At 46.7% G+C, this 25343-nt stretch overlaps 2 pseudogenes; both read left to right on the forward strand.

Annotated features, from left to right (window-relative positions):
• Window positions 1–8454: 8454 nt before the first annotated feature.
• LOC123072144 (disease resistance protein RPM1-like) lies at window positions 8455–12855 on the forward strand (annotated as a pseudogene).
• A 2245-nt stretch (window positions 12856–15100) lies between these two features.
• On the forward strand, window positions 15101–15251 carry LOC123072980 (uncharacterized; annotated as a pseudogene).
• The last annotated feature ends 10092 nt before the right edge of the window (window positions 15252–25343 follow it).

The raw sequence follows: 25343 nt of genomic DNA on the forward strand, positions 1-25343 counted from the left end.
CATCTAGATGGTAATTCAGCACAACTGCATGGCAACTATAGTTGCCATGACGTGGCCACTGTAGTTGCACCACACATGTCAATTTCCCCACTATTTTTCTACCTACATGTCACATCATACACCTTATTTTCTCACAACCCATCTGTTTTCTGACTTTCTCCTTGTCCTAACACACTTTTTATTTTTTGAGCCATTGCGGGCACCCCTGAGGAAATTTCACCGTCACTTGACGAAGCTTACCGCAAGATCGAGGAGGCAGCATTGCAGAGGAGGACCTTGCGAGGGCAAGGGCAATCAAGTTCCAACTTGCCTGCAGAGACGGCATCTGAGGATACCATCAGAAGTGCCACCCCTGGTTCTGTGAGACAGCAGAGGGTAGTTCACCCACCTCCCGCGGAAGACTACGAGCCCGAATTCAGGGCCACTAAGGAACAAACCCAGCTGTACGACATCATCAAGCGGTTTGGAAATGCGAGAGCCAGCAGCAAGCACATGAAGGAGTTAAAAGCGTAAATGACCACACCCTATAATCTCTCATTTTGCTTTGTTCCTTTCTTAACATTCATCTTCTTCGTACTCTTTGTACATGATGCGCTTACGTTCTAGTTCTTTCATATATTTTTTTACTTAGCAGACATGATTCTTCCATGTTATGTCGTTTTCATACAGCTCATGTTTGGACAGAACCAAAGTCATTCAATGCAGAGCGACGTACGTCGACCTAGGTGATCTCGCCGAGTCCGTGAGGCCAAACGGTAAAATGTCGACAAATGTAGTTGCATGCGGGATCGACTACATCAACAATTACATCGATGTGTGTGCCGACAAGATCATCATGCATTACAGTGTGACATGCAAAATATGGGATGGTGACTTCCACCACAAAATCCTGAGGAAGAATTTCGCTCAACACGGTGAATTCAAGCTAACACTGAAGAAATATGTGAGTTCTCCTCCCCTGTCTGCACTGTTTTTTCAGATGGTGTGGTTTTTGCCATCTGCTGCACTTGTGATTATGTGGCAGATGTTTTCATGTGGCAACAGCTGCCGTGCACACTGTCATCTTAATTTTTGCATCCCGTGCGAACTACGTGGCAATTTGATTGTAAAATGCACGACACATTTTGCTCACCCATAACCAAACATTCTACGTGATTCTATTTTTTTTGTCCCTCCGATGTTCTTTTTGTGTAATCTGCTTTCTCATTCATTCACTTTTCAAATGCAGGTCATGTTCCCCATGTTCCAGGAGCTTGCACCACATGACCAGCAAGACAAGTGTGGTCACCACTATGCCATCTGCCTTGACCTGAAGAACCAACGTTTTGAGGTGCTTGATTCAATCCGTTCGGAAGCTGATTCAGACCTTACTACGCATGCCGAATTCTTCATCAACAACCTCAAAGAGACATGGAACCGTCACTATGAACATTCAAAGGTCCAGATCAGGCATTTCCCGATTGAGTATGTGGCCACTGTGAAGCAAGGGAACACGTAATTTCTCAACCCCCTCCTTCATGTGCCGTTTACATCAATCCAACCCCTATTTTTGTTGTCACATCTGAATTAAAGTCTATCTTTGATACATCTGTCCTTTTTTGCGTGTTCATCTGAGTCTTTTTCTCGTGCAGTACGGACTGTGGCTTTCATGCGCTGGAATACTTTGCAAAGTGGGAAGGCAGAGTTGTCCCTGCTATCTCAGCTGCAACGGTCATTGAGCTCCGAAAAATCCACACATGGAGCTGGTTGACGAATGAAGATTTCAACAAGCGGTCCGGAGCACGCGAGTTCGTGGAGGAAGCTTTCAAGAAAATCAACAAGAAGTACAAGTGATCACGTGGTGTTACAGACCGGACGCATACCTTACATTCTGTTGCTGAGGAATGTAAGGTACTTATCTCTTTGTTATCTTTGAAAACTATGTCAGTGTGCTATGTTACGACTGCAACCCCGCGCAGGCTACTTTGTAGTGGTGGTGTGTGAGCGACAATTTAGTAGTTTCTCTAATATATGTGTGGACGTGAACCTTTTTAGGCGTAAATGCACATATGTTTTTATGTTTTATCATTATTACAACGGTTTCATCGCTTACAGCTCCAGTTTGCTGTTTTGATTGCGTCTATGATGTTCTAAAAAAGATGGGAAATGTAGTTCACCATACACGGGTAGCGAAAGTCATCATCGGTTTTCATTTTGTCGGTTTTGCTTCTTCTTTTTCATCACTAAGTGCACCGGCTAGCATGGGGTAGGGTTGATCATGCATTCACAACCTTGGCTATGGTTTATGCACGTTATGCCTTTTTCCAACTTGTTTCCCATACATCGCCCACAACACACTATGTTTCTCTAAACCGTGTGGTATTTGTCATGGAAATATATATCACGCAGAGTCATTTCAAATACCATGGTATATTTTCAGCAGAGCTAACATGGCAGATACAGTTCAAATAACATGGCAGATCAAGCATAATTAACATGGTAGATACAGTACAACTAACATGGCAGATCTAGTACAACTAAAATGACAGATCCAGTACATCTAGCATGGCATATTTAGTACAAAGTAGCATGGCACATATTTTAGTATAAAATAGCATGGCATGGCAGATTTAGTACACATAACATGGCAGATTTAATACACATAACATGGCAGATTAAGTACCCATAACATGGCAACTGCATTTCTCCACTCAATGAATTTTCCTTCCACTTCTGATGCTCCTCAAGAGTTATTCTCACAATTTTTTTTTTTAAAAACTCATCGTCTAGGGTACAAAAGAAAATGTCCACAAGGACCATTTCACATTGCCCCAATTTCTGCTCATGGATTGCCCGCCCCTTTCTTCGTTTTCTTGTGTTTTGCTTAAATCTCCAATCCTGACTTGTACCTTATCTCTCTGGGGCGACCCTTTGTGATGGAACGGGGTGGGTTCCTGACCTGGGTTTGTGTGCTTGCTGTTCCAGATCCTATCTCCGAGTTTTCAGACGATGGCCCCATCGATGAAGGCACACTTGATGTGCGGGGGAACCGGTGTAAGGCTTCCTCAGCTTTCCTCTTCTTGATCTCCTCAAGCTCTCTTTTCAGTGTCTTCCTGTGTTTTTCTGCGACTCTCGCTGTCTTATCACTCTTGCACGCTTCATCAATTAGCTCAGCATAGTTCTTTGTGAGCACAACGTGCCTCACGGCTTCCATGGTTGACTCAGGTCTCTCGTCATGCACAGCCAGAACCGCGTGTGTTGTTTGTGGCGCCAACGCGTCGTCAGCGTCCCAAGTCCATCGCCGCCTTATGAAATGGCGGGGCATCCGTGTCACAGCGTTCATGTCCATTACCTTTAGTATGTGACAACACACAATGTCGTCCCGTTCGAACTTGCAGCATTGGCAGTAGTATTCGCCTTGCTCGATCGAGGTTTTCATGAAGTAGTTCCTTCCTTTGTCTGGGTCTTCAGGTTCTGAATCCGACATGCCCAAAATAGAACACACCTTGAACGTATGTTCGTCCACCTGGAAAGCCGTGAACATGCTGGCACGCTTTATTTCTTCCTGGAATCTGCAAGTTTTGTGTGTTTTATGTTAATCTATCGTGCGATCTTTTTTTTTTGTAGGACGTTACGCTGTCATGGAAATAGAACTAGATTTTTGTTTGAATATGGCAAACATAGTACATTGAACATGGCAAACATAGTACACTGAACATGGCAACTGTAGTATACCAGACATGGCAACTGCAGTATACCAGACATGGCAACTGCAGTACACCAGACATGGCAACTGTAGTACACTAAACATGGCAACTGTAGTATACCAGACATGGCAACTGCAGTACACCAGACATGGCAACTGGAGTACACTGAACATGGCAACTGTACAACATTTTCAACTGGCCATCGTCATTTCCACACCAATATTTCCCCCAATGGAAGCACAGTGCATAAAACATGACATCTACATTTGAGTAAACATAGCAATTGCATTTTCAACAAACATGGCAGTTGCATTTCAGTAAACATGGCAATTGCATTTCAGCATATGCGTTGACAATATAACATTTTTCAGTTGATATTGGCATTTGCATACCAACATGCCCCAATGGAAGTACAGTTTATTAAACATGGCATCTGCACTTCATTTGAACATGGAAAATGTATCCGAGTAAGCATTGTAAACAGAATTTTCATTGAACATGGCAACTACAGCTGAGTAAGCATGGCAAACCGTATTTCATTAAATATGGCAACTGCATATCATGGCAACTGCATTGCACTCTACTAGGCACCTACTGCCTTAGTACTTTTGCACAAATAAGACCGTAACGCAATTGACTTACTTGTTAAAGATCTTGTTTGTGTATATCTTGCTCATTTGCCTCTCCATCGGTAAATACGTCAGCAATTTTGGCTGCTTTAGTGCGGTGTTCGCTTCTTGCTGTAGCTCAGGTCCCAGTATTTTTTGTTGCAAAGCTGTATATTGCTTGGCAAACTGTAGCAATGAGTTGCCAGGACTCACGTATCGCTTCAAAACAGCATTGAACCCCTCGCTGCGCTGCGTAGTCTGCAGAAAGGGGAAGAAGCACTGCATGAAGTAGGCGGGCACCCAGTACATTCGCTTCTCCCACAGGCTAGCAAACGTCTCGTTGTCTTGGACTTCATGTGCTTCAACCATGGCCATCCAGCTCCTTTCAAACTCCTCGACCGTCAAGCTGTGGTCCACACACAGCTCGAATACCTTGTGCAGCTCTGGACGGTTAGCAAAGAACGGTCCTAGCGTCTCCTCAGCCTTCTTTATAATGTGCCACCTGCAGTGCCTGTGCATTGCCAACGGAAAGACCCCCTCTATGCCTGCCCGCATGCTGAAATCTTGGTCTGTTATTATGTTCATCGGCGCAAGTCCATCCATGCACTCCAAGAAGGTCTTGAACAACCAGACGTACCCATCCCTGTCTTCGTTCCGAACGAGCCCGCAGCCGAACTGCAACGACTGATTGTGGTTATTTATTCCTATGAACGGAGCGCATGGCATCTTGTACATATTGGTGAGGTACGTCACGTCGAATGAAATGCAATCTCAGAAATGTTTGTAGGCTCTCCTTGCAGCACCATCCACCCAATACATGTTCCTGACACAGTCCTCATCGTCCAACCTTATCCTGTAGAAGAAATCTGGATCTTCCTTCGCTTTCTCATCGAAGTAGGCAATTGTGGCCTCTATGTCCGCCGGTTTGCTCTCTCTACGGTATTTGGCCTGTAGGTTTGTGACGTCAGCTGGTATGTACGGCATGCTACTCAGAGTCCCCTTTTTGCTGTGGATGAGCGATAGTATCTGGATCATTCTTGATGGACTGACGTTACAATCGTGTAGCAGCTTTACGAATTGTCTTTCGACGGGGGTGAACCCTCTGTGGGCGGTCAGAAATTTTACCAGGTCGAACTTCTTTATGAGTTGGTGGTTGTGCTCGTCAAAATAGTCAGTGACCACCCACTGTGTACCATCTACGTTTAGCTTACACCGGACAGGGCATTCTGTCTTTAGAATGATACCTCTCTTTCGTTCCGGAACGACAGACGCATCACCTTTCCCCTTCTTGTTCCTCCATGCCTTGTGGCACCTCATCTCACCTCTGCTGTACTCATTAGTTTTCTTAATTTTCCTATGGTACTCGGTGTTGACCGCAAATCCATGGAACTTTGCATATGTCTGGTAGTATTCCTTTGCTTCTTTGAACGATTCAAATCTCTGCCCAATGTACGGTGGCTGAGGTACCATGATCTCTGATTGCCCGCCATCTTCATCCCCTTCTGCCTCGTCGTCAGTTTCATCATTCACTTCAGTATCGGCGGCAGTCCCATCCACTTGAGTGTTGGCAGTGCTTGTGTTCAAAGGGGTGCTTGTCGGTATTGCTGGAATAATTGCCATTCCCGACTGTGACTCGAAATTGTCTGCGGCATGATTGTCTGCTGGCTGGTGGAACGCGTCTTCCGTGCGCTCAGAGCTCCCCGCAGTAGATGTCCCCGCGCCGCTGTTAACTGTAGTTGTAGGCCCTGTAATAGGAAAAATAGATACGAGAGTAAGTTTTTTGTTTGAATAACATATGTATCGCAACGGATCACACCATCTACGAGTGATTTGGCACGACATCATTTCAAACAGCAAGCCGTGATTCTGCGCATGGACATGTACGGCAGCTACAGCTGTCCAGTGATGGCAGCTACTGTTCAACAAACATGGCAACTATTGTTTTTGCCTACAAATAACTTCAAATAACAAATGTAGTGCTGTTTTTGTGGTTCAGTTTTTTTTCCCTTACCTTGTTGTGTTGCATTTGACCTTTTTGTGTGGTCTGTGACACCAAAATGACGTGCTCCACCTGCAGTTTCTGAAGCTTGCCACGAGACGTTTGCCGGGTTACCACCAGCGTAATAACCTGTACGCAAAGTAGTGGTTGGTCAATTCATGGCAAATGCATTTTGTGTTAGCACGGCAACCGCAGTTGCCCCTTCTGTGGCAACTGCAGTTTTACTGGCATGGCAACTGTATTTGCATCGGCATGGCAACCGCAGTTGTTCCTTCATGACAGCTGCAGTTGCCATGGCATGGCAAATGTAGTCGCACTGGCATGGCAACTGCAGTTGTTCTTTCCTGGCAACTGCAGGTGTCCATGGATGGCAACAACAATTGTGCAGAGATGTCAAGTGTATTTTCTAATTCACGGCAACTGTAGTTGTCCAGTCCTGACAATTGTAGTTGTCAACTATGCTCCTTCTGCTAATTGATCATCCGTAACTTCACTTTTTTTATGGACTCACCTGTGTATGACGTCGATGGCAGGTATATTGGTGCTGCCTGATGCCACGCGCTACATGAAGGCTCTGCATTTTCACCCGTGGTAACTCGTGGGTCCTTTTGCCAGTTTTTTTGCATGTTCATTTTTCATGTCCACTGCAGTATGTTCTCTTTTCTCGGTTTGCATTACCTTGATTATCCATACAAGCTAGTTGAAGTTGGCTGCCCATACATTTGTCAGTGTTAGCGCCTTGTGAGTGAACTTGTCACGGGGGCCCCCTAATTGTGTTTTGGTCATAAGAACCTGCGAAAAAATGACAGTGCACGACATAAGTAGAATGTCATCTTCATCATTGCGAAGATGGCAACTGTTCTCTTCTTTTGTTATCACGCATCATACCTACGCCTGCATACTGTTCTAGTAGTGGCAGCAACGGCCCTGAAGAGATGAGCTGACTGTACTCTATTGCATCCCAAGGGGGCATTTCTGGCCTTTGAGAACCCCAAGCATCAGCGCCATCTTCGTGATTCATTCTTTCCGTGTCTCGCTTCTTTCCAATGTGTTCTCAATCACTGCATGAACAAGAAGGCATCAACAATCCACAAGAATTGTATTCTTCTGCTGCTTGCACATAGAAGATATGGATGGCAAGCGACGGGTCAAAATAGGTGGCAGCTACCGACAAGGAAAGGTGGCAACTGTCGTTATACACAAGTGGCAACTAATTTCTTCCAGCCCTCTTCATTCCAACATTTGCTCCTACTGTCCTTCTTTAGTGATTCCTACTCATCCATTTTTCATACCCAACTACTTGCGTCAATTAAGCTAGGAAGTTAAGTCATTTTCAAACGTAGTACATGGCAGATCTGGTGTACTCTGCCTGGCAATTGCGACTACACACTAAACCATGTAGTGTTCTACCCCTATAGCATAGATCCAGCACAAGATCAGGAGATTTTCAGCCTTAAGGATGAGAAGGTCGAGATCGGGAGATTCTCACCTGGTTTTTAGATTTTCGTCTCTGGAGGGCTGGGTTGGAGTTTGGGGCTGGGGTGGGGAGGGTTGGGGTGTGGTTTTGAGGTGGGAGTGCCCTATGGATGTGCTCTGATTGCCATGGCAACCAGAGAAGGCCGGCGACGGAGGTCGGGGTTCGAGAGGTGGGGGACGATGGCGGCAGACGAGAGAGGGGATTGATCAGAGGCCGTGAACTGCTTTGTCGTGCGGGCAGCGGGTCGGCTTGCCCGGACGAGGCAGTGCGGGCGGGGTTGGCACGCAACGGACGTGCGGGCCGTGCTTTTGTGCGCGCGGACGTGGTCATGCGGGCCGGTTCCCGTCCATGCCACACGAGGCGTGCGGGCTGGTTTCCGTCGACGCCACACGTGTGGCAGTTATTCGGACCCTAGTTAATTCCTTAGTTAAAATTTGACACAAATTACAAAAGGTTTGATAAATCCGGACGGAGGTAGTACTAGTAGGCCGTATAATGATTTCTCGGAATCTTTAAAGGCGAAAAAAGGAAGAAGGGGGCAACAAATGCCCAAAAAACAAAGATATTTTCCGAGAGGAAGGTGCCTTCGGAGAAGAAGCACAGCTCACTCAGCTACGGACCTGCAGCTAGTCCGCTGCATCATCCTCAAAGTCAAGGTCTCCTCCTCCTCCCGCCAGCGACCTCCACTGCGACCGACAGGCAGGTGCGCACACGCTCTTCCTTAGATCCTCTTCTTCGTCCTGCTTTGATTCCGCGCTCTGTCCGGGCTTGCTCGTCGGACTGCGCCGGCGGCCCAGGCCGCACTTTGTGCTTCCGGATCTGGCAGCCGGACCTGGGTCGTCGCGCCGAGATGGCGAATCCAATCCCCATATTATCAGGGTGTGATATGCGCTTCTGATTTGGGCCGATTCCTGCCCGCCTTTCAGCAGTTCCCCACTCTGCTCCTAGCCTGTCTTGACTGCAGATATGCTCATTCATCATTCCTTCTTTGATGCTGCAGGGCCGAAGCCTCCGGCAAACTCTGATGTGAATCAGCAGCATGTGAGAGCGGCTTTCAAGCTATCCTGCCCGGCCCGGTTACTAGTTTCGTCGTCAGTTAGGTAACGATTTTTCTCTTTCAGTATGGATGTATCAAGCCAGACTAGCTCTTTCACAGCTTGCAATGTGATTTTCACAACACAGCCAAAACCACATGTCGGAAGAACGAGAAACACTTCACCAACACGTGTTCCCATACCAGGTTTAATCCTCATGTGCGGCAGCAAAGTTAGACACCACTGTGGCCATGACATATTGACATATGGGGCACACAATGCCTATGACATGTTGACTTAGGGGGGGTATAAAAGTTCTAATTTTTCTGTACCTGCATATGAGGTTCGACATCTTTGTAACATGTTTAATCAACATATCCCTTTAAGGTGTTCTCTTGTGGCGGTGTATTTAGTACTCCCTCCTTCATAGAAGAACATTTCAATTTTGCTGTATTTTGTAACAATTGCAGCTATTTATTCCATCATAAGCATTAAAGTTCCATAGCGGACACGACTATATTTAAGCGATTAAGTCAAGTCACACAAATGTACTGCGTTTAGTTATGTATTAAAACATGACTTAAATTTTCCTTCATTCACAATACCATTTATCAGCACAACGCTATATCTTTTTCCTTATATGTAATATATGGACCCAATTAGTAGTTCTATCAGATTATCTCAGTGTTAGCTGACAAAGAGTGATAATTGTATATTTATCTACTACAGGTACATTGGCATAAGGTATCTTCACTCATGATATTTTGATAAAATTCTTATTAAATATCAACAGAACTACACATTCCATCCATGCATGAAACCAGTGGAGTTAAGTGTCAACAACGCTAGAGATTTTGAGTTGGAAAATTAGTGGAAATAAGTCAAGCATCAGAGAAATTTTCTCTCTGAATATATATATATATATATATATATATAGCTAGTTTGCGACCTAATTTTTTTGGGATGAAATCAGTTATCGTCCCATTTAACACGTGATCTATGTTTATTTTATTCAGCACAAATGGCGGAGGCTGTGCTCCTTGCTCTTGGAAAGACTGGGAAGGTTTTAACTGATGAGGTTGCCAAGGCCTTGGTGGCCAAGGTGTTAGCAAAAGTTGGTAACCTGATTGATCTGAATGACAAGATTGGGCAAATAGAGGTTCAGTTAAAAGCCATGAACAACATCATACGGGAGATTGGCACAATGTACCTCACCAATGAGTTCATGAAGGGTTGGATTGGGGAGGTGAGGAAGTTGGCCTACCGCGTTGAGGATGTGCTGGACAAATACTCATATCACTCTCTTCAAATGGCAGAAGAAGGTTTTCTGAAGAAGCGTTTCCTCAAAGGATCACATTATCTCCTGGTTTTCAGTCAAATTACCGAAGAGGTAGTCAAGATAGAGAAGGACATCAAGCAAGTAATCGAGCTCAAGGGGTGGTCACAACCACCCCAGTATGTTCATGACCCGCTTAGTGAGGTGGAAAGACAACGGTCCCAAGATCGCTTCCCTGAACTTGTGAAAGATGAAGATCTGATTGGAATTGAAGATAACAGGAGAATGCTGACTGAATGGCTGTACTCGGATGAGATGGACGGTAGGGTGATAACAGTGTCAGGTATGGGTGGCTTGGGAAAAACAACCCTCACCACAAATGTGTATGAACGTGAAAAGGCCAACTTCCAAGCTCATGCATGGGTGGTTGTGTCTCAGACCTACACCGTTGAAGCTCTGTTGAGGAAGTTACTCAGGAAGGTTGGTTACACTGAACAACAAGCATCATCTAACATTGACCGGATGGATGTGTATGACTTGAAGGAAGAAATAAAGCGAACACTTCAAGATAGGAAATGTTTGTTCGTCTTGGATGATGTCTGGAACCAGGACGTGTACTATCAACTGCGAGATGCACTCCAGAATTCTCGTGAAAGTCGCATCATCATCACAACGCGGAATAACCATGTTGCTGCTGTTGCTCACTCGTCACGTCGTATCGATCTCAAGCCTTTGGGGGACAATGACGCATTTGAACTCTTCTGCAGAAGGGTCTTTTATAGCAAAAAGGACCAGCAGTGTCCTGATTATCTTTTGGAAACTGCTAAATCTATAGTTCATAGGTGTCGGGGACTGCCACTAGCAATTTTATCGATTGGCGGCCTCTTGTCTTCGAGGCCACAGACACAATATGATTGGGAGCAATTATACAATCAGCTTCCAACTGAGCTGTCGAACAATGATCATGTCAAGGCAGTTTTGAATCTGAGCTACCATGACCTATCTGGAGACCTCAGAAACTGCTTCTTGTACTGTAGCTTATTCTCGGAAGACTACCCAATGTCACGTGAGACCCTTGCGAGGCTCTGGGTTGCAGAAGGCTTTGTGTTGAGAAAAGGAAATAGCACCCCAGAGGAGGTGGCCGAGGAAAACCTAAGGAAACTGATCCACCGCAATATGCTTGAAGTCATGGATAGAGATGAACTGGGAAGGGTGAGCACCTGTACGATGCATGATATTGTGCGAGAGCTGGCTCTTTGTATTGCAAGGGAGTAGCGGTTTGTATCCACAAGCGACTATGGCACAATGCAACAGATGGATATGGATGCTCGTCGTCTGTCATCATGTGGATGGAAAGAGAATACTGCACGGAAAATTGAACTTCCACGTCTTCGAACTCTAGTGTCGCTAGGAGCAACACCTGCCATGCTATCCTCAGTTTTGTCGAAATCCAGCTATCTGACTGTCCTCGAGCTACAAGACTCTGAAATCACTGAAGTACCGGCATTGATAGGGACACTCTTCAATTTACGTTACATTGGCTTACGCCGCACTAAGGTCAGGTCCCTCCCGGGCTCTGTTGAGAAACTATCTAACCTGCAAACTCTGGACATCAAGCAAACTAAAATAGAGAAACTGCCAAGTGGGATTGCCAAGCTCAAGAATCTACGGCACCTATTTGCTGATAGATTTGCTGATGAGAAGCAGACGGAGTTTCGGTACTTTATCGGAGTTCAAGCACCTAAAGAACTATCCAGTATTGAAGAGCTGCAGACTCTTGAGACCATCCAAGCCAGCAAGGATTTGGCCGAGCAGCTGAAGACAATGATGCAACTTAGAACTCTGTGGATTGACAACATAAGTTCTGCTGATTGTGCAAATATTTTTGACACCCTGTCAAATATGAAACATCTTTCCAGCTTGCTTCTTTCCGGGAAGGATGAGAATGAGGCACTTTGTTTCGAGGCTCTCAAGCCAAGGTCTGCACATCTCCACAAGTTGATCATCAGAGGGAAATGGGCAAAGGGGACACTGGACTGCCCGATATTTCGCAGCCACGGGGAAAATCTCAAGTATCTAGCACTAAGCTGGTGTCACCTCGGGGAAGATGAAGATCCGCTAGGGATGCTTGCACCACACCTGCGGAACCTCACATATCTGAAACTTAACAACATGCGCAGTGCAAATATCTTGGTTCTTTCTGCAGATTCCTTTCCTCAGCTGAAGACGCTTGTGTTGAAGGACATGCCTCATGTCAACGAGCTAAAGATCATGGATGGTGCCCTCCCATGCATTGATGGTTTGTATGTTGTTTCGCTGTCGAAGCTTGACAAGGTCCCTCGAGGCATTGAATCCCTTGGTTCCCTGAAGAAGCTTTGGCTGCTGCGCTTGCACAGGGACTTCAAAACTCAGTGGGACATCAACGGGATGCACCAGAAGATGACGCGTGTTCCAGAGGTTCGTGTCTGAATGCGGCATAGTGGTTCTTTTTTCTGCAGTGGCATTCTGGTATGGTGCATCCATGTCATTCTAGATTTAATAATTCTGGCATGTTACAATTCTTAAGACACCATTTGCGAGTCTTGTACTTTTGTATCGTGATACGGTTTCTGTTTTGAAAATGCCGGTGTTCATTGCCTTCAGGAGGCCCTGTACTTTTTTTGTATTATTTCAGTTCCATGCTGTAAAACTGATTTCAGGAAACAGTTGTGTCGAACATGTGAGAAAACAATGTTGTAAAATTTGTTTACCTTGCTGTTAGTAGATACCGCTCAATCTATGTTTCTACTGCATCCTGCTTGTTGTTCTCGAAGAGGCGCATCCTCGGTCGAGACTGATTTCCGTGTCCAAGTGAAGCCCTTGCTTGAGTTGAGAGTCCGAGAGGCGGGATTTGGTAGGTGCTCAACAACTGCAGTGTTTAATGTGTGAAGAAAATGTTGTGTTTTAGTAACAGTAGTTTTGATTCTGGTTTAGGCCGCTGCTGGGGTTTGTATTTGTACAGCTTTACTGATCTGTACTGTTTGAGTAGGTTTGGTACCACCCTTAGAAATGCTGCTGGCTTTGTACAAGCTGCACGTACACAATTCATTTTGTGTATGGTGGGAATACCATGATGGCCATTTCAAGTGTCGTATGGAGGGGAGCTCCTAACCGGCGCCTTAAGCGCCGGTTCAGGAAGCTGGCAGTCACACGCCGCACCTCATGGGCCGGCCCACCACGCGCTGAGGAAGGAAAGCTAGTGACTACAACGAACGTGAAATGTATAAGAACCAATAAATTAGCGCTATTTATTAGATTTCCTAACTATTTTAAAAACACTTCATCAAATTTTGAAAAAAGTTTACGAATTAAAAAAAACAGTTCATTGATGTTTAAGAAAAGTTCAGTAAATTAAAAAAAGTTCATCTATTTGAAAAAATTTCATCCTTCTTTTTTAAAAATATTTCATCGCATCTAAAAAAAGTTCAATGAATTTGAAAAAACGTTCATCCTTCTTTTTATAAGAAAAGTTCATCAAATCTAAAAAAAGTTCAACGAAATTGAAAAAAACGTTCATCCTTCTTTTTTAAAAAAAGTTCATCAAATCTAAAAAAAAGTTCAACGAATTTGAAAAAACAATCACAATGGGACTCGAACTCCAGACATAGCGCTGCATGCTAACGAAGCTGGCCAGCTGGGATACTAATTGTGTACATCCTAAAAACGGCGTTTGTTTTTAAGTACCAACCCAAATGGTAGATCCAGGGTTTTTCAACATTTTCCATTAATTCTTGGAAAAATTGAAAATCTTAAATATGCGAACAAATGTTTCGAATATCATACGCAAATTTCGAATATTCCTTTTCTTTTAAATGTGAACTATGTTTTTCAAAAGTCAAAAAGTGAACAAGTTTCGAAAATTGAATACTTTTTTTGTACTGTGAACAATTTTTAGAAAGGGAATTTAGAATACACATTGAACATTTTCTTATTATAGGGTGAACATCATTCAAAGAGACACTGAACATTTTTTTTAAAATACGCTGAACTTTTTTTGAATGAATGCTGAACAAAATTTCTCTACACGATGAACATTTTTTTATACACACTGAACATTTTTTCAATGTATGGTGAACAATATTCAAATACACATAGAACTTTTTTTTAAATACGATGAACTCGTTTTGAATGCATGATGAACAAAATTTCTATACACGATGAAACATTTTTTTATACACACTGAACATTTTTTCAATGTATGGTGAACATTTTTCCTCAATATGGTGAACAAAAATTTGAAATTCGAAACTATTTTTGAAACGTGAACAAAATTCGAAAACATGAACAAAATTTGGAATTTCAAAAAACATTTTCTGAAAAGGCAAACGAATTTCGAAAAATCTGAACATATTTTGGATATTGAAAATAGTTCATCCAATTCGAAAACAGTTCATCGAATTTAAAAAAGTTCACTGATTTTCAAAAAAAGTTTGTTGAATTTGAAAAAAAGTTCATCAATTTTGAAAAAAGTTCATGGAATTTGGTGAGAAAAGTTCATCGATTTTGCAAAAAGTTCACCAAATATGAAAAAAGTTCATAAAATTGAAAAAAAGTTCGTCGATTTTGAAAAAGGCAGAAAAAGGAAAAAGAAAAAAGAAAAAGAAAAGGCAAAAAGAAAAAACAACAGAAAAAAAGAAAAAAGAAAAACTCGTTAGAAGTAAAGAAGATAGAGGAATTAGATAATCGTAGAAGGTGGTTTGGCTGTGTTGGTTAGCGCACTCTGCGCGATTCCTTGTCACTTCGTTTTTTGCAGCAAGTCGGGCTCCCTGGTTTTTGTGGGCCGTGGGAGGCACGGCCTAGCAAGGATTGCTGCCCCGCTCCTAATTCATCGAGTGGGTTTGTTTTGCTCTGTGCAGGGTTATCTTAGTTTGTACCACATTGGTTGTGGAGGAAAGAGTGTCAGGGGGGTACGATCAAAAAAAAAAAAGAGTGTCAGGGGTGGCCGGGTATAAGATGGGATAGCAGGCGAGCCGTTAGAGGCATCTTTGCGCTTGGGGCAATGACGCAGCTAGTGAGGTTATACCGAGGCGCGTCAATTGCTGGTTGAAAACTATTTCCAAACCCCCTCTTTGGCCCTCCCGGGCCACTGAGAATTTCTGAAAGGGCTCCTTTCCTTCGGGGAGGGTAAAGCCCTACAAATATGAAGATGAAAGTATTTGTTCAGTTTTTTAGCTACATGGCCTAAGACCAGAGGGAGTACTAGTTTCTTCTCAAACGGGACTTAGTACTGGTTGTTTCTCTCAGATCAGCGGATACTGAAGATAATGAAATTTTCAATGACTTACAGCACGATTGATGCTGCCGTTCCACAGAAATGTAAGCAGAAATGCACAAACGTAAGCTAGTACGGCTACAGATGAAGCTGCCGCGGATCTGTGTACCATTAGTAACATCAGTAGCACAAATGCAAAGCCTCATCACCGAAATACTATATTGATTCTGATGTTACTAAAGCCTGATCACCGTCGATGTGCATGTAGGATTAGTAGACACCTGTAAGAACAAGATTACCACACCACCCGTCCTTGTCTCGCCCGTCTGGTTGTGGGTTGTACTAATGTACTGTTCGGAGACACACGTGGTTTGTTCGCTCTTTGCTGTCAAAAGAGTGAGTAATGAGAGTTGGGGAACAGGTGATGCAACTGCCGGATGAGAAAGCACATATCATCAGTACAGGCCACTGCCATGGCCTTCTTCTCCCTCTTGCTCCTCCTCCTCCTGCTTCTCGCCGCCCATGGCGTGTCCCTTTTGAAAGTACTTCACAGACGATACAGCGCTGAACAACACTCGGACGATGGCTAATCCAGCCGTTGGTTGTTGTTTCAGCCTTGCTCATGGATGGCGTGATACGTATGTCGTGCATGTATCGTTTGCTAAATGTCGTCTATGTAGCAGTGCTCTGTCCCCTTCACGCGGAGCGACTTCCCACCGGGCCTCGTCTTTGGCGCCACCACCTCCGCATGCCAGGTGACTGAATATTGGTTTGGATTTATCAGCTACTCCCTGTCTCCCTCCGTCCTAGACTCCTAGTACAATATAAGAATGTTCTACAAGCCACTAGTGTTAAAAAAAACGTTTTACATTATGATATCGAGGGAGTAGAAGGGAGTAGCAGCGATCTCTTACAAAAGTCACTCTGTTTCTCCTGCCCTCAGTGCGCTGCTCTGGTTAATTTGCTCTGTTTTTTAATGCAGTACGAGGGCGCTGTTGCTGAGGATGGCAAGAGCTCAAGCATCTGATCTGGGACAACTTCACTCACGCTGGTAATCAACGAACTTGTCGGTTTCCGTCAGTTTTCAAAACAAAACAAAAATCTGTTCTCTTCTGACGGGTACTCTATGAGTTTATACACTCAAATTAGCCAATATTAGAGCAGGGTATACACAAATGAGAGAGTATATAATCAGTTGGTAAGCAACACGTCTTTCTTTCCCATTTCGCAAGGTAGCTAGGGCAAAGCCTTCTTTCCCTCTACCTCTGTCGGGGATATACCCCGCGGTGTAACCCGGCCGTAAGGTATAACCTGCTGAAATCTGAGATGGGCTCTAGGCCCATATTGCAATTTCTGAAAAATCTCTAAGGGCCCATGTGAGTTATATGGCACTAGGTGTGGTGGGAAGTTTAGTCCCACTCCGGGAAGTGGAAGGAGAGTTGGAGTGGTTTATAAGGGTTTCTCTTCTACATGCTATTGGAGCTTGAGAAGAGAAGAGCCCTCGCGCACTCCTCCTCCGCCGCCCGCCTCGCCACGCCACGCCACGCCTCGTCACGACGCGCCGCGCCGCGGGTTGCGGGATTGAGCCGAGCCGAGCTCACACCTACGCGCTTATTTTTGCCAGTCACTAACGGAGAGTTTTCTGACAGCTGGGCCACGATCTGAGACGTCGGATCGTGGGGCTGTCACGGACTCGGACGTGGGTCGAGCCCACGTCTCTCCACGCGGCTGCGCCTATAAGTATGCGGTGTCTCCTAACCCTAGCCGCCACGAACAGATCACATCTGCTCACGCGCACGCCCACCGTCGTTCCTCTGCTGCTGCTGCCGCCGGTGACTCCATCCCGTCCGCCACGTACACGGTCGACGGGAGAGCAGGTCTCCGAAACCACGCCCTTCTGGTTCCTGTACGGGGTGAGGGGCGAATAGGTTTTTGGGCAGCGATTACGCGACTGCTCGCTTCCGATCGTCTACTTCCTCTACGTCCGCGTCGCCTTCGTCATCACCATGTCCACCGACGCCGACCGTGCCGCCGCCGAGAAAGCTGAAGCCGACAAGAAGGTCGCCGAGGACGCCGCTGCTGCCACCAAAGCCGCGGCCTCTGCGTGGCCTACTGGAGGGTATAACTCGTTTATCCCGCTCCTGATTATTTTCATATTAGCAGTACTAGCAGTATGTGTAGATTTGTCTACTGTTTGCTTAGTACGTGCATGTTTAGATCAGAGTCAGTACGTCATCAACTTAGTCAATGCCATGCTAGTGATTTACTCATGGATTAATTTAATCGAGAAATTGCCTATTTACTCAACAATCCAAAAACCTATTATGTGTAGGAATTTCTCGGCAAGTGGCTTTGCCGCTGCACTGAAACCGGATAAGTTTACCGGTACATACTTCAAGCGTTGGCAGACTAAGACCACGTTATGGCTCACGGCTATGAACGTGTTCTGGGTCACCGGTGTCTCCACGGGAACGATTGCTCCTGAACAGGAGAAGGCGTTCAAGGAGGCTACCGTTGTGTTTCTCGGAGCAGTTCTTAGCGTGATCGGAGATAAACTGGTCGACGCATATTTACATGTGCATGTCGCCAAGGACTTGTGGGAGGCGCTCGAATCTAAATTCGGGGCCGCCGATGCAGGGAGCGAGATGTATATTATAGAGCAGTTCCACGATTACAAGATGGTTGAAAACCGTCCTGTATTGGAGCAGGCTCATGAGATAATATGCATTGTTAAGGAACTTGAGCTTCTCAAGTGCGAGTTACCGGGCAAGTTTGTCGCGGGCTGCATAATCGCTAAGCTCCCTAATTCCTGGAGGAACTTTGCCACCACTCTGAAACATCAGAGGCGTGAATTCTCTGTGGAGGATGTCATTGGCCATCTGAGTGTTGAGCAGAATTCGAGGGCAAAAGACTCGCACGGAAAAGGGGCCGAAGGGACTTCTGTTGCCAACATGGTGAACCAGAAGAACTTCAACTCCCACAAGCCCAAGGGAAAGAACGGTGTCCAACACAATACCGACTTTAAGAAGAAGGGTAAGAAGACCTTCAAGAAGAACAAGAAGGACGAGGGCTGCTTTACTTGTGGTTCGGTTGAACATTGGGCCAACAAGTGCCCAAACAAGTACAAGAAGTCAGGACAGGACTCCAAGTCTGTCAACATGATTGTGGGCAACAATGAGAATGGTGCATCTGGGTACGGTAATTTATTTACTGTTTTTTCAGTGTTTCAACCCAACGATTGGTGGGTGGACACAGGTGCAGGTGTTCATGTGTGTGCTGACATTTCATTGTTCACTTCTTACCAGGTCACAGGTCACGGGTCCGTATTGATGGGGAATGGCGCGAGTGCTTCTGTTCATGGTGTTGGCACGGTCGATCTGAAGTTTACTTCGGGAAGGATCGTGCAGCTGAAGAACGTGCAGCATGTCCCCGCCATCAAGAAGAACCTCGTTAGTGGCTCCCTTCTATGTAGAGAAGGGTTTAAGTTGGTTTTCGAGTCTAATAAATTAGTTGTTACAAAATATGGACTCTTTGTTGGAAAAGGTTATGAGAGCGGAGGGATGTTCCGCCTTTCCCTCGCAGATTTTTGTAATAAAGTCGTGAACCATATTCATTCGAATGTTAATGAATCTGAAGTTTGGCATTCACGTCTTTGTCACATTAGTTTTGGTGTTATGACGCGGCTAGCCAAGTTGGATTTAATCCCGAGTTTCACTTTAGCCAAAGGTTCTAAGTGCCTTTCATGTGTGCAAGCTAAGCAACCTCGCAAGCCTCATAAGGCCGCGGAGGAGAGACACCTGGCACCATTAGAACTCATACATTCTGATCTTTGTGAGATGAATGGTGTGTTGACTAAAGGTGGAAAGAGATACTTCATGACATTGATAGATGATTCCACTAGATATTGCTATGTGTATCTGTTAAATACTAAAGATGAGGCTCTACACTACTTTAAAATCTATAAGGCAGAAGTTGAAAATCAACTTGAAAAGAAAATTAAACGAGTCCGGTCAGATCGTGGTGGAGAGTACTTCTCGAGTGAGTTTGATTCCTTCTGTGCGGAACACGGCATTATTCATGAGAGGACGCCTCCCTATTCACCCCAGTCAAACGGGGTTGCCGAGCGGAAAAACCGTACTCTAACTGATTTGGTTAACGCCATGTTAGATACATCGGGTTTATCCAAGGCATGGTGGGGGGAGGCTATATTGACGGCATGTCATGTCCTGAATAAAGTTCCGACAAAGGATAGTGAGATCACTCCCTATGAGAAATGGGCAAAGAGAAGGACGACACTCTCGTACTTGCGCACTTGGGGCTGTTTGGCGAAAGTCAACGTGCCGATCCCCAAAAAGCGTAAGCTTGGACATAAGACCGTGGACTGCATTAATTTGGGCTACGCTAAGAACAGCGTTGGCTATAGATTTCTAGTAGTGAAATCTGAGGTACCTGACCAGAAGATCGGTACAATTATGGAGTCTAAGGATGCTACATTCTTTGAGGATATTTTTCCTATGAGAGATATGCAAAGCACTTCTAGACAGGAATCTGAGGAGACTCCTGAACCTGCCATCCCTATGGAATATTATGAACAAACACATGATGAAAATCCCGAGGAGGATGACGAGGAAACCCTTGGTAGGGGCAAGAGACAAAGGACTGCAAAGACCTTTGGTGATGATTTCTTCGTGTACCTCGTGGATGATACTCCCACTTCTATTTCAGAAGCGTATGCCTCTCCAGAAGCTGACTACTGGAAGGATGCGGTCCGTAGCGAGATGGATTCCATCATGGCTAACGGGACATGGGAGATCACTGACCGTCCCTATGGTTGCAAACCACTGGGATGTAAGTGGGTGTTCAAAAAGAAGCTTAGGCCCGATGGTACGATTGAAAAGTACAAGGCTAGGCTTGTGGCCAAGGGCTATGACCAGCAAGAAGAGGAAGATTTCTTTGATACTTATTCACCTGTGGCTAGACTGACCACCATTCGAGTATTACTCTCGTTGGCGGCCTCACATGGTCTTCTCGTCCATCAGATGGATGTTAAGACGGCTTTTCTAAATGGAGAGCTAAAGGAGGAAATCTACATGCAACAGCCTGATGGCTTTGTGATAGATGGTCAGGAAAGAAAGGTGTGTAGGTTGATAAAATCTTTATATGGCCTGAAACAAGCACCTAAGCAATGGCATGATAAGTTTAATACAACTCTGACATCTGTTGGTTTCGTTGTTAATGAGGCTGACAAATGTGTATACTATCGCCATGGTGGGGGCGAAGGAGTTATACTGTGCTTGTATGTTGATGACATACTGATATTCGGAACAAACCTCAAAGTCATTGAGGAGGTCAAATCGTTTCTATCTCAGAACTTTGAGATGAAAGACCTTGGTGTGGCTGATGTTATCTTGAACATCAAGCTACTGAGAGATAATGAGGGTGGGATCACACTTCTGCAATCCCATTACGTTGAGAAGGTGTTGAGTCGTTTTGGATATTCGGACTGCACACCATCTCAAACACCATATGATCCTAGCGTATTGATTCGAAAGTCCAAAGGCATGGCTAAAGATCAATTGAGATACTCTCAAATCATTGGTTCACTGATGTACCTAGCGAGCGCAACGAGGCCTGACATCGCGTTTGCTGTGAGCAAACTGAGCCGGTTTGTTTCCAAACCGGGTGATGTACATTGGCATGCTGTTGAGAGAGTTATGCGCTATCTGAAAGGTACTATGAACTATGGACTTCACTATACCGGATACCCGTCGGTACTTGAAGGGTATAGTGATGCGAATTGGATCTCTGATGCTGATGAGATGAAGGCCACAACTGGGTATATGTTTACTCTTGGAGGTGGCGCTGTTTCCTGGAAGTCTTGCAAGCAAACGATCTTAACGAGATCGACAATGGAAGCAGAATTAACGGCATTAGACACATCTGGTGTTGAAGCGAGATGGCTTCGAGATCTTTTGATGGACTTGCCATTGGTTGATAAACCGGTTCCGGCTATCCTTATGAACTGTGACAATCAGACTGTCATCACCAAGGTGAAGAGTTCAAAGGACAACATGAAGTCCACCAAACACATAAGAATGAGATTAAAAGCTGTCAGAAAATTAAGAAACTCCGGAGTGATAGCGTTGGACTATGTCCATACGGCTAAGAATCTGGCAGATCCCTTTACAAAAGGGCTATCACGTGTTGTGATAGATAATGCATCGAGGGAGATGGGTATGAGACCCACATGAGTTGCCATGGTGGTAACCCAACCTATATGATCGGAGATCCCGTGAACTAGGACCTGGGAAAACAAGCCAGTGGTGAACTGAGGAGAGTAACTATACTAACCCACTCCGTTGGAGATGCAATACTCTCGATACTGTATGGTAGGATGACTACGGTCTCAATGTGTTCCAAAGCTTATAAAAGCAAGATGCTATCCTACAGAGCGATCTTTGGAGGAACACACCTATATGAGCCCGACTGCTGGTCACAGTCTATGAGATTGGGGTGATCTCTAGTAAGCTCATGAATAGGCCAGGAGTGTGACTTATATGCTCCACCCGAGGGGTCAGCCTTCGGCAGCCTAGTACTAGTAAGACATGTAGTGAAACTTCTTTACGCCAAACTGACAATTCAAGGCATAGTCCATTGTTCAGTTGTGAAGGAGTGTAGCCACTTGTTCTAGGTGAAGTTCAACCTTAACAGGTCTTTACTGAAACACTGGTATATCGAAACAGCAATTGGAACAGAGGACACAATGGGCCCTCGAGATCTGGTGGGGGATTGCTGAAATCTGAGATGGGCTCTAGGCCCATATTGCAATTTCTGAAAAATCTCTAAGGGCCCATGTGGGTTATATGGCACTAGGTGTGGTGGGAAGTTTAGTCCCACCCCGGAAGTGGAAGGAGAGTTGGAGTGGTTTATAAGGGTTTCTCTTCTACATGCTATTGGAGCTTGAGAAGAGAAGAGGCCCTCGCGCACTCCTCCTCCGCCGCCCGCCTCGCCACGCCACGCCACGCCTCGTCACGACGCGCCGCGGGTTGCGGGATTGAGCCGAGCCGAGCTCACACCTACGCGCTTATTTTTGCCAGTCACTAACGGAGAGTTTTCTGACAGCTGGGCCACGATCTGAGACGTCGGATCGTGGGCTGTCACGGACTCGGACGTGGGTCGAGCCCACGTCTCTCCACGCGGCTGCGCCTATAAGTATGCGGTGTCTCCTAACCCTAGCCGCCACGAACAGATCACATCTGCTCACGCGCACGCCCACCGTCGTTCCTTTGCTGCTGCTGCCGCCGGTGACTCCATCCCGTCCGCCACGTACACGGTCGACGGGAGAGCAGGTCTCCGAAACCACGCCCTTCTGGTTCCTGTACGGGGTGAGGGGCGAATAGGTTTTTGGGCAGCGATTACGCGACTGCTCGCTTCCGATCGTCTACTTCCTCTACGTCCGCGTCGCCTTCGTCATCACCATGTCCACCGACGCCGACCGTGCCGCCGCCGAGAAAGCTGAAGCTGACAAGAAGGTCGCCGAGGACGCCGCTGCTGCCACCAAAGCCGCGGCCTCTGCGTGGCCTACTGGAGGGTATAACTCGTTTATCCCGCTCTTGATTATTTTCATATTAGCAGTACTAGCAGTATGTGTAGATTTGTCTACTGTTTGCTTAGTACGTGCATGTTTAGATCAGAGTGAGTACGTCATCAACTTAGTCAATGCCATGCTAGTGATTTACTCATGGATTAATTTAATCGAGAAATTGCCTATTTACTCAACATAACCCGGCCGGACTTGACGATTCACTAATGACCCACCCTAACTGGACGACGCACTAAGTGGCCCGCCCAATCCTGGCGACTTATGGGTGACCTGGCAAGCGGATCAGAGGAGCGACAAGACCCGGGGGCCCAGGAGGCTCAAGGCCCAGAAGGCCGGCTTACGTTATGATAGGCCGGCTTAAGAGGAAAGGCGTAAGGAGTATCTCCCTTACAAGGAATCAAGACCCGGACTTGTATCCGGCTTGTAGTACAAGATAGGCTAGTCCTACTAGGACTCCACATGTAACCCGCCCCTCTAACTTATATAAGGAGGGGAGGGCTCCCCAAAGAGGAAAAAAGCAACAAGAAATAATATCTAGGGCTAGACACAAAGGGGGAGCCGGCTTACGGCGACTCTTCTCATGAGCATAATGAGACCTGGCCACAAACAACATGTAGGGTTGTTACCGGATGATGTTTCCCGGGGCCCGAAGCTGTCTAAATCCTTGTCTTGCGTGTTGCGTTACTCGTCCCGATCAACCCCTCGCTACCACATAGATGCGTTGGCCTCGCGATTAAGTCTTGACACTAAGGACATCTGACGTGTTGATTCCACGACAACCTTCATTGTTGATCCCGTGGATTCGCCTCTCCTCTGCCTACTGCTTCGGTGGTCGGCGGGGGCAGAGGGATCTTGATGTCTCGCTTTCGGCTAGTAGATAGGTTATGGTTTTAGCCCTTGCAGGGCGACACTTGAACATATGGTGTCTCTTATTCTTCGAGTCGGTCATCGGGCTTTGATCTTTCTCAAGTTTGTTAGTCGAAACGGATTAGACGGAGCTTCGGTGTGGATTTCTGTCAGCTCCTCGGGACAACGAGGTTAGGGTTACTTGTCATGCATATACGGAGGCAAGATTTGTAGTCAGGTTCCCTAGATCGATTCAAGGGTTCAACGACGACGACTGTGGCTCCGAGCTGCTGGTCCTAGGGCCACATGCATAAAGGCTTCCTGGCTGTCATCGACATGGTCAGTCCAGCTCCGGTATGAGAGGGCCATTGAGGCGCGTCAGCGGCAAGGTGATCCAGGAATATTGATGCACTTTTTTTTTATTATATTTGATGAAGTGCTTTATATTTCTTGTAAACTTTTATAATAATAATAGATCCTAATCTATTTTTTGCGGCAAAAAAAGGGTTAGCTTCGGCTAAACTGGCCCTCCCCGCGACCACGTCGTCCCCGCGGGCGATCGGTCGCGCCTCGCCACCCCTCCCAGCGAGCGTTCCCCTTCTCCTCCTCCTCCCCGCCGCCGTCACTGGCGCGCGTCTCGGGCCTGGCCCGGGCGACGCTGGCGGCGGCGGCCCCTCGGCCTTTCCCCTCCCAGGGTTCTTCCGGCGCGGGACGGGGCGACTCCGGGCGGTGCACTCAGGCGGCGGCGGTCCTGCGCGGCGGCGGAGTTCCTGGCGCGGGCGGGGGCGAACTCTGGGCGGCGGCGGCGTCGTTGACGACGGGGTAGCGCGGTGGCGCGGGCTGGCGGCGCTCGCCCGACCCAGATCTGGACCCTTCGGGTCCCATCTGGGCCGGGGCGGCCCGGCATCGGGCGTGGCGTCTGCGGGGCTCTCGGGCGACGGTGGTGAGGTGTCCGGCTGGTGGCGGGCGGCGGCTTCGGCTGCCGGCGTGCAGCAGCGCCGTGGCTAGGGCTTTGCTGTCCCGCTATGGGCCCTGCCAGGCCCGGGTGGCCTGGTTTGCCCTGGCTGCGGCGCCCGGTCGGCAATCCGCATCGGTGCGGGAGGCAGAGGCCTCCTGCGCGATGGCGGTGGAGGCGGTTCCCTCCCGTTCGGCTCTGGTGCTCCCGTCCGTGCCATCTAGGTGCATCTCGCCTCTGTTTGCTTGTCCTCGTGGTGGTGCTCGCAGCAAGACGGCGTGGATGGGTCCAAGACTGTGGTGGCACGTGCTGGCGGGTGGCAAGACGGTGGTTTGGCTCCATTCTAGTGGGTGCCGGGGCATGGGGGTGCGGGAGAAATCTCTGCCGGCTCTTCCGGCTCCGACGTGGTGACGCCGGTGGGTTCCGCCATTCCTTCCTGAAGGGCGTCGGTGCTACCCATCCCCCGTTCCCCTTTTGCGTGTCGGGGGAAACCCTAGGACTTGTCCGGACAGCAGCGTTATTGGCGTCGCATTCCTTCTTGGAGGGCTCTTACAAAATTCACTCTGTTTCTTCCGCCCCCAGTGCCCTGCTCTGGTTAATTTGATCTG

The sequence above is a fragment of the Triticum aestivum genome, chromosome 3B, assembly GCF_018294505.1.
Source record: "Triticum aestivum cultivar Chinese Spring chromosome 3B, IWGSC CS RefSeq v2.1, whole genome shotgun sequence".
In the NCBI taxonomy this organism is placed as follows: domain Eukaryota; kingdom Viridiplantae; phylum Streptophyta; class Magnoliopsida; order Poales; family Poaceae; genus Triticum; species Triticum aestivum.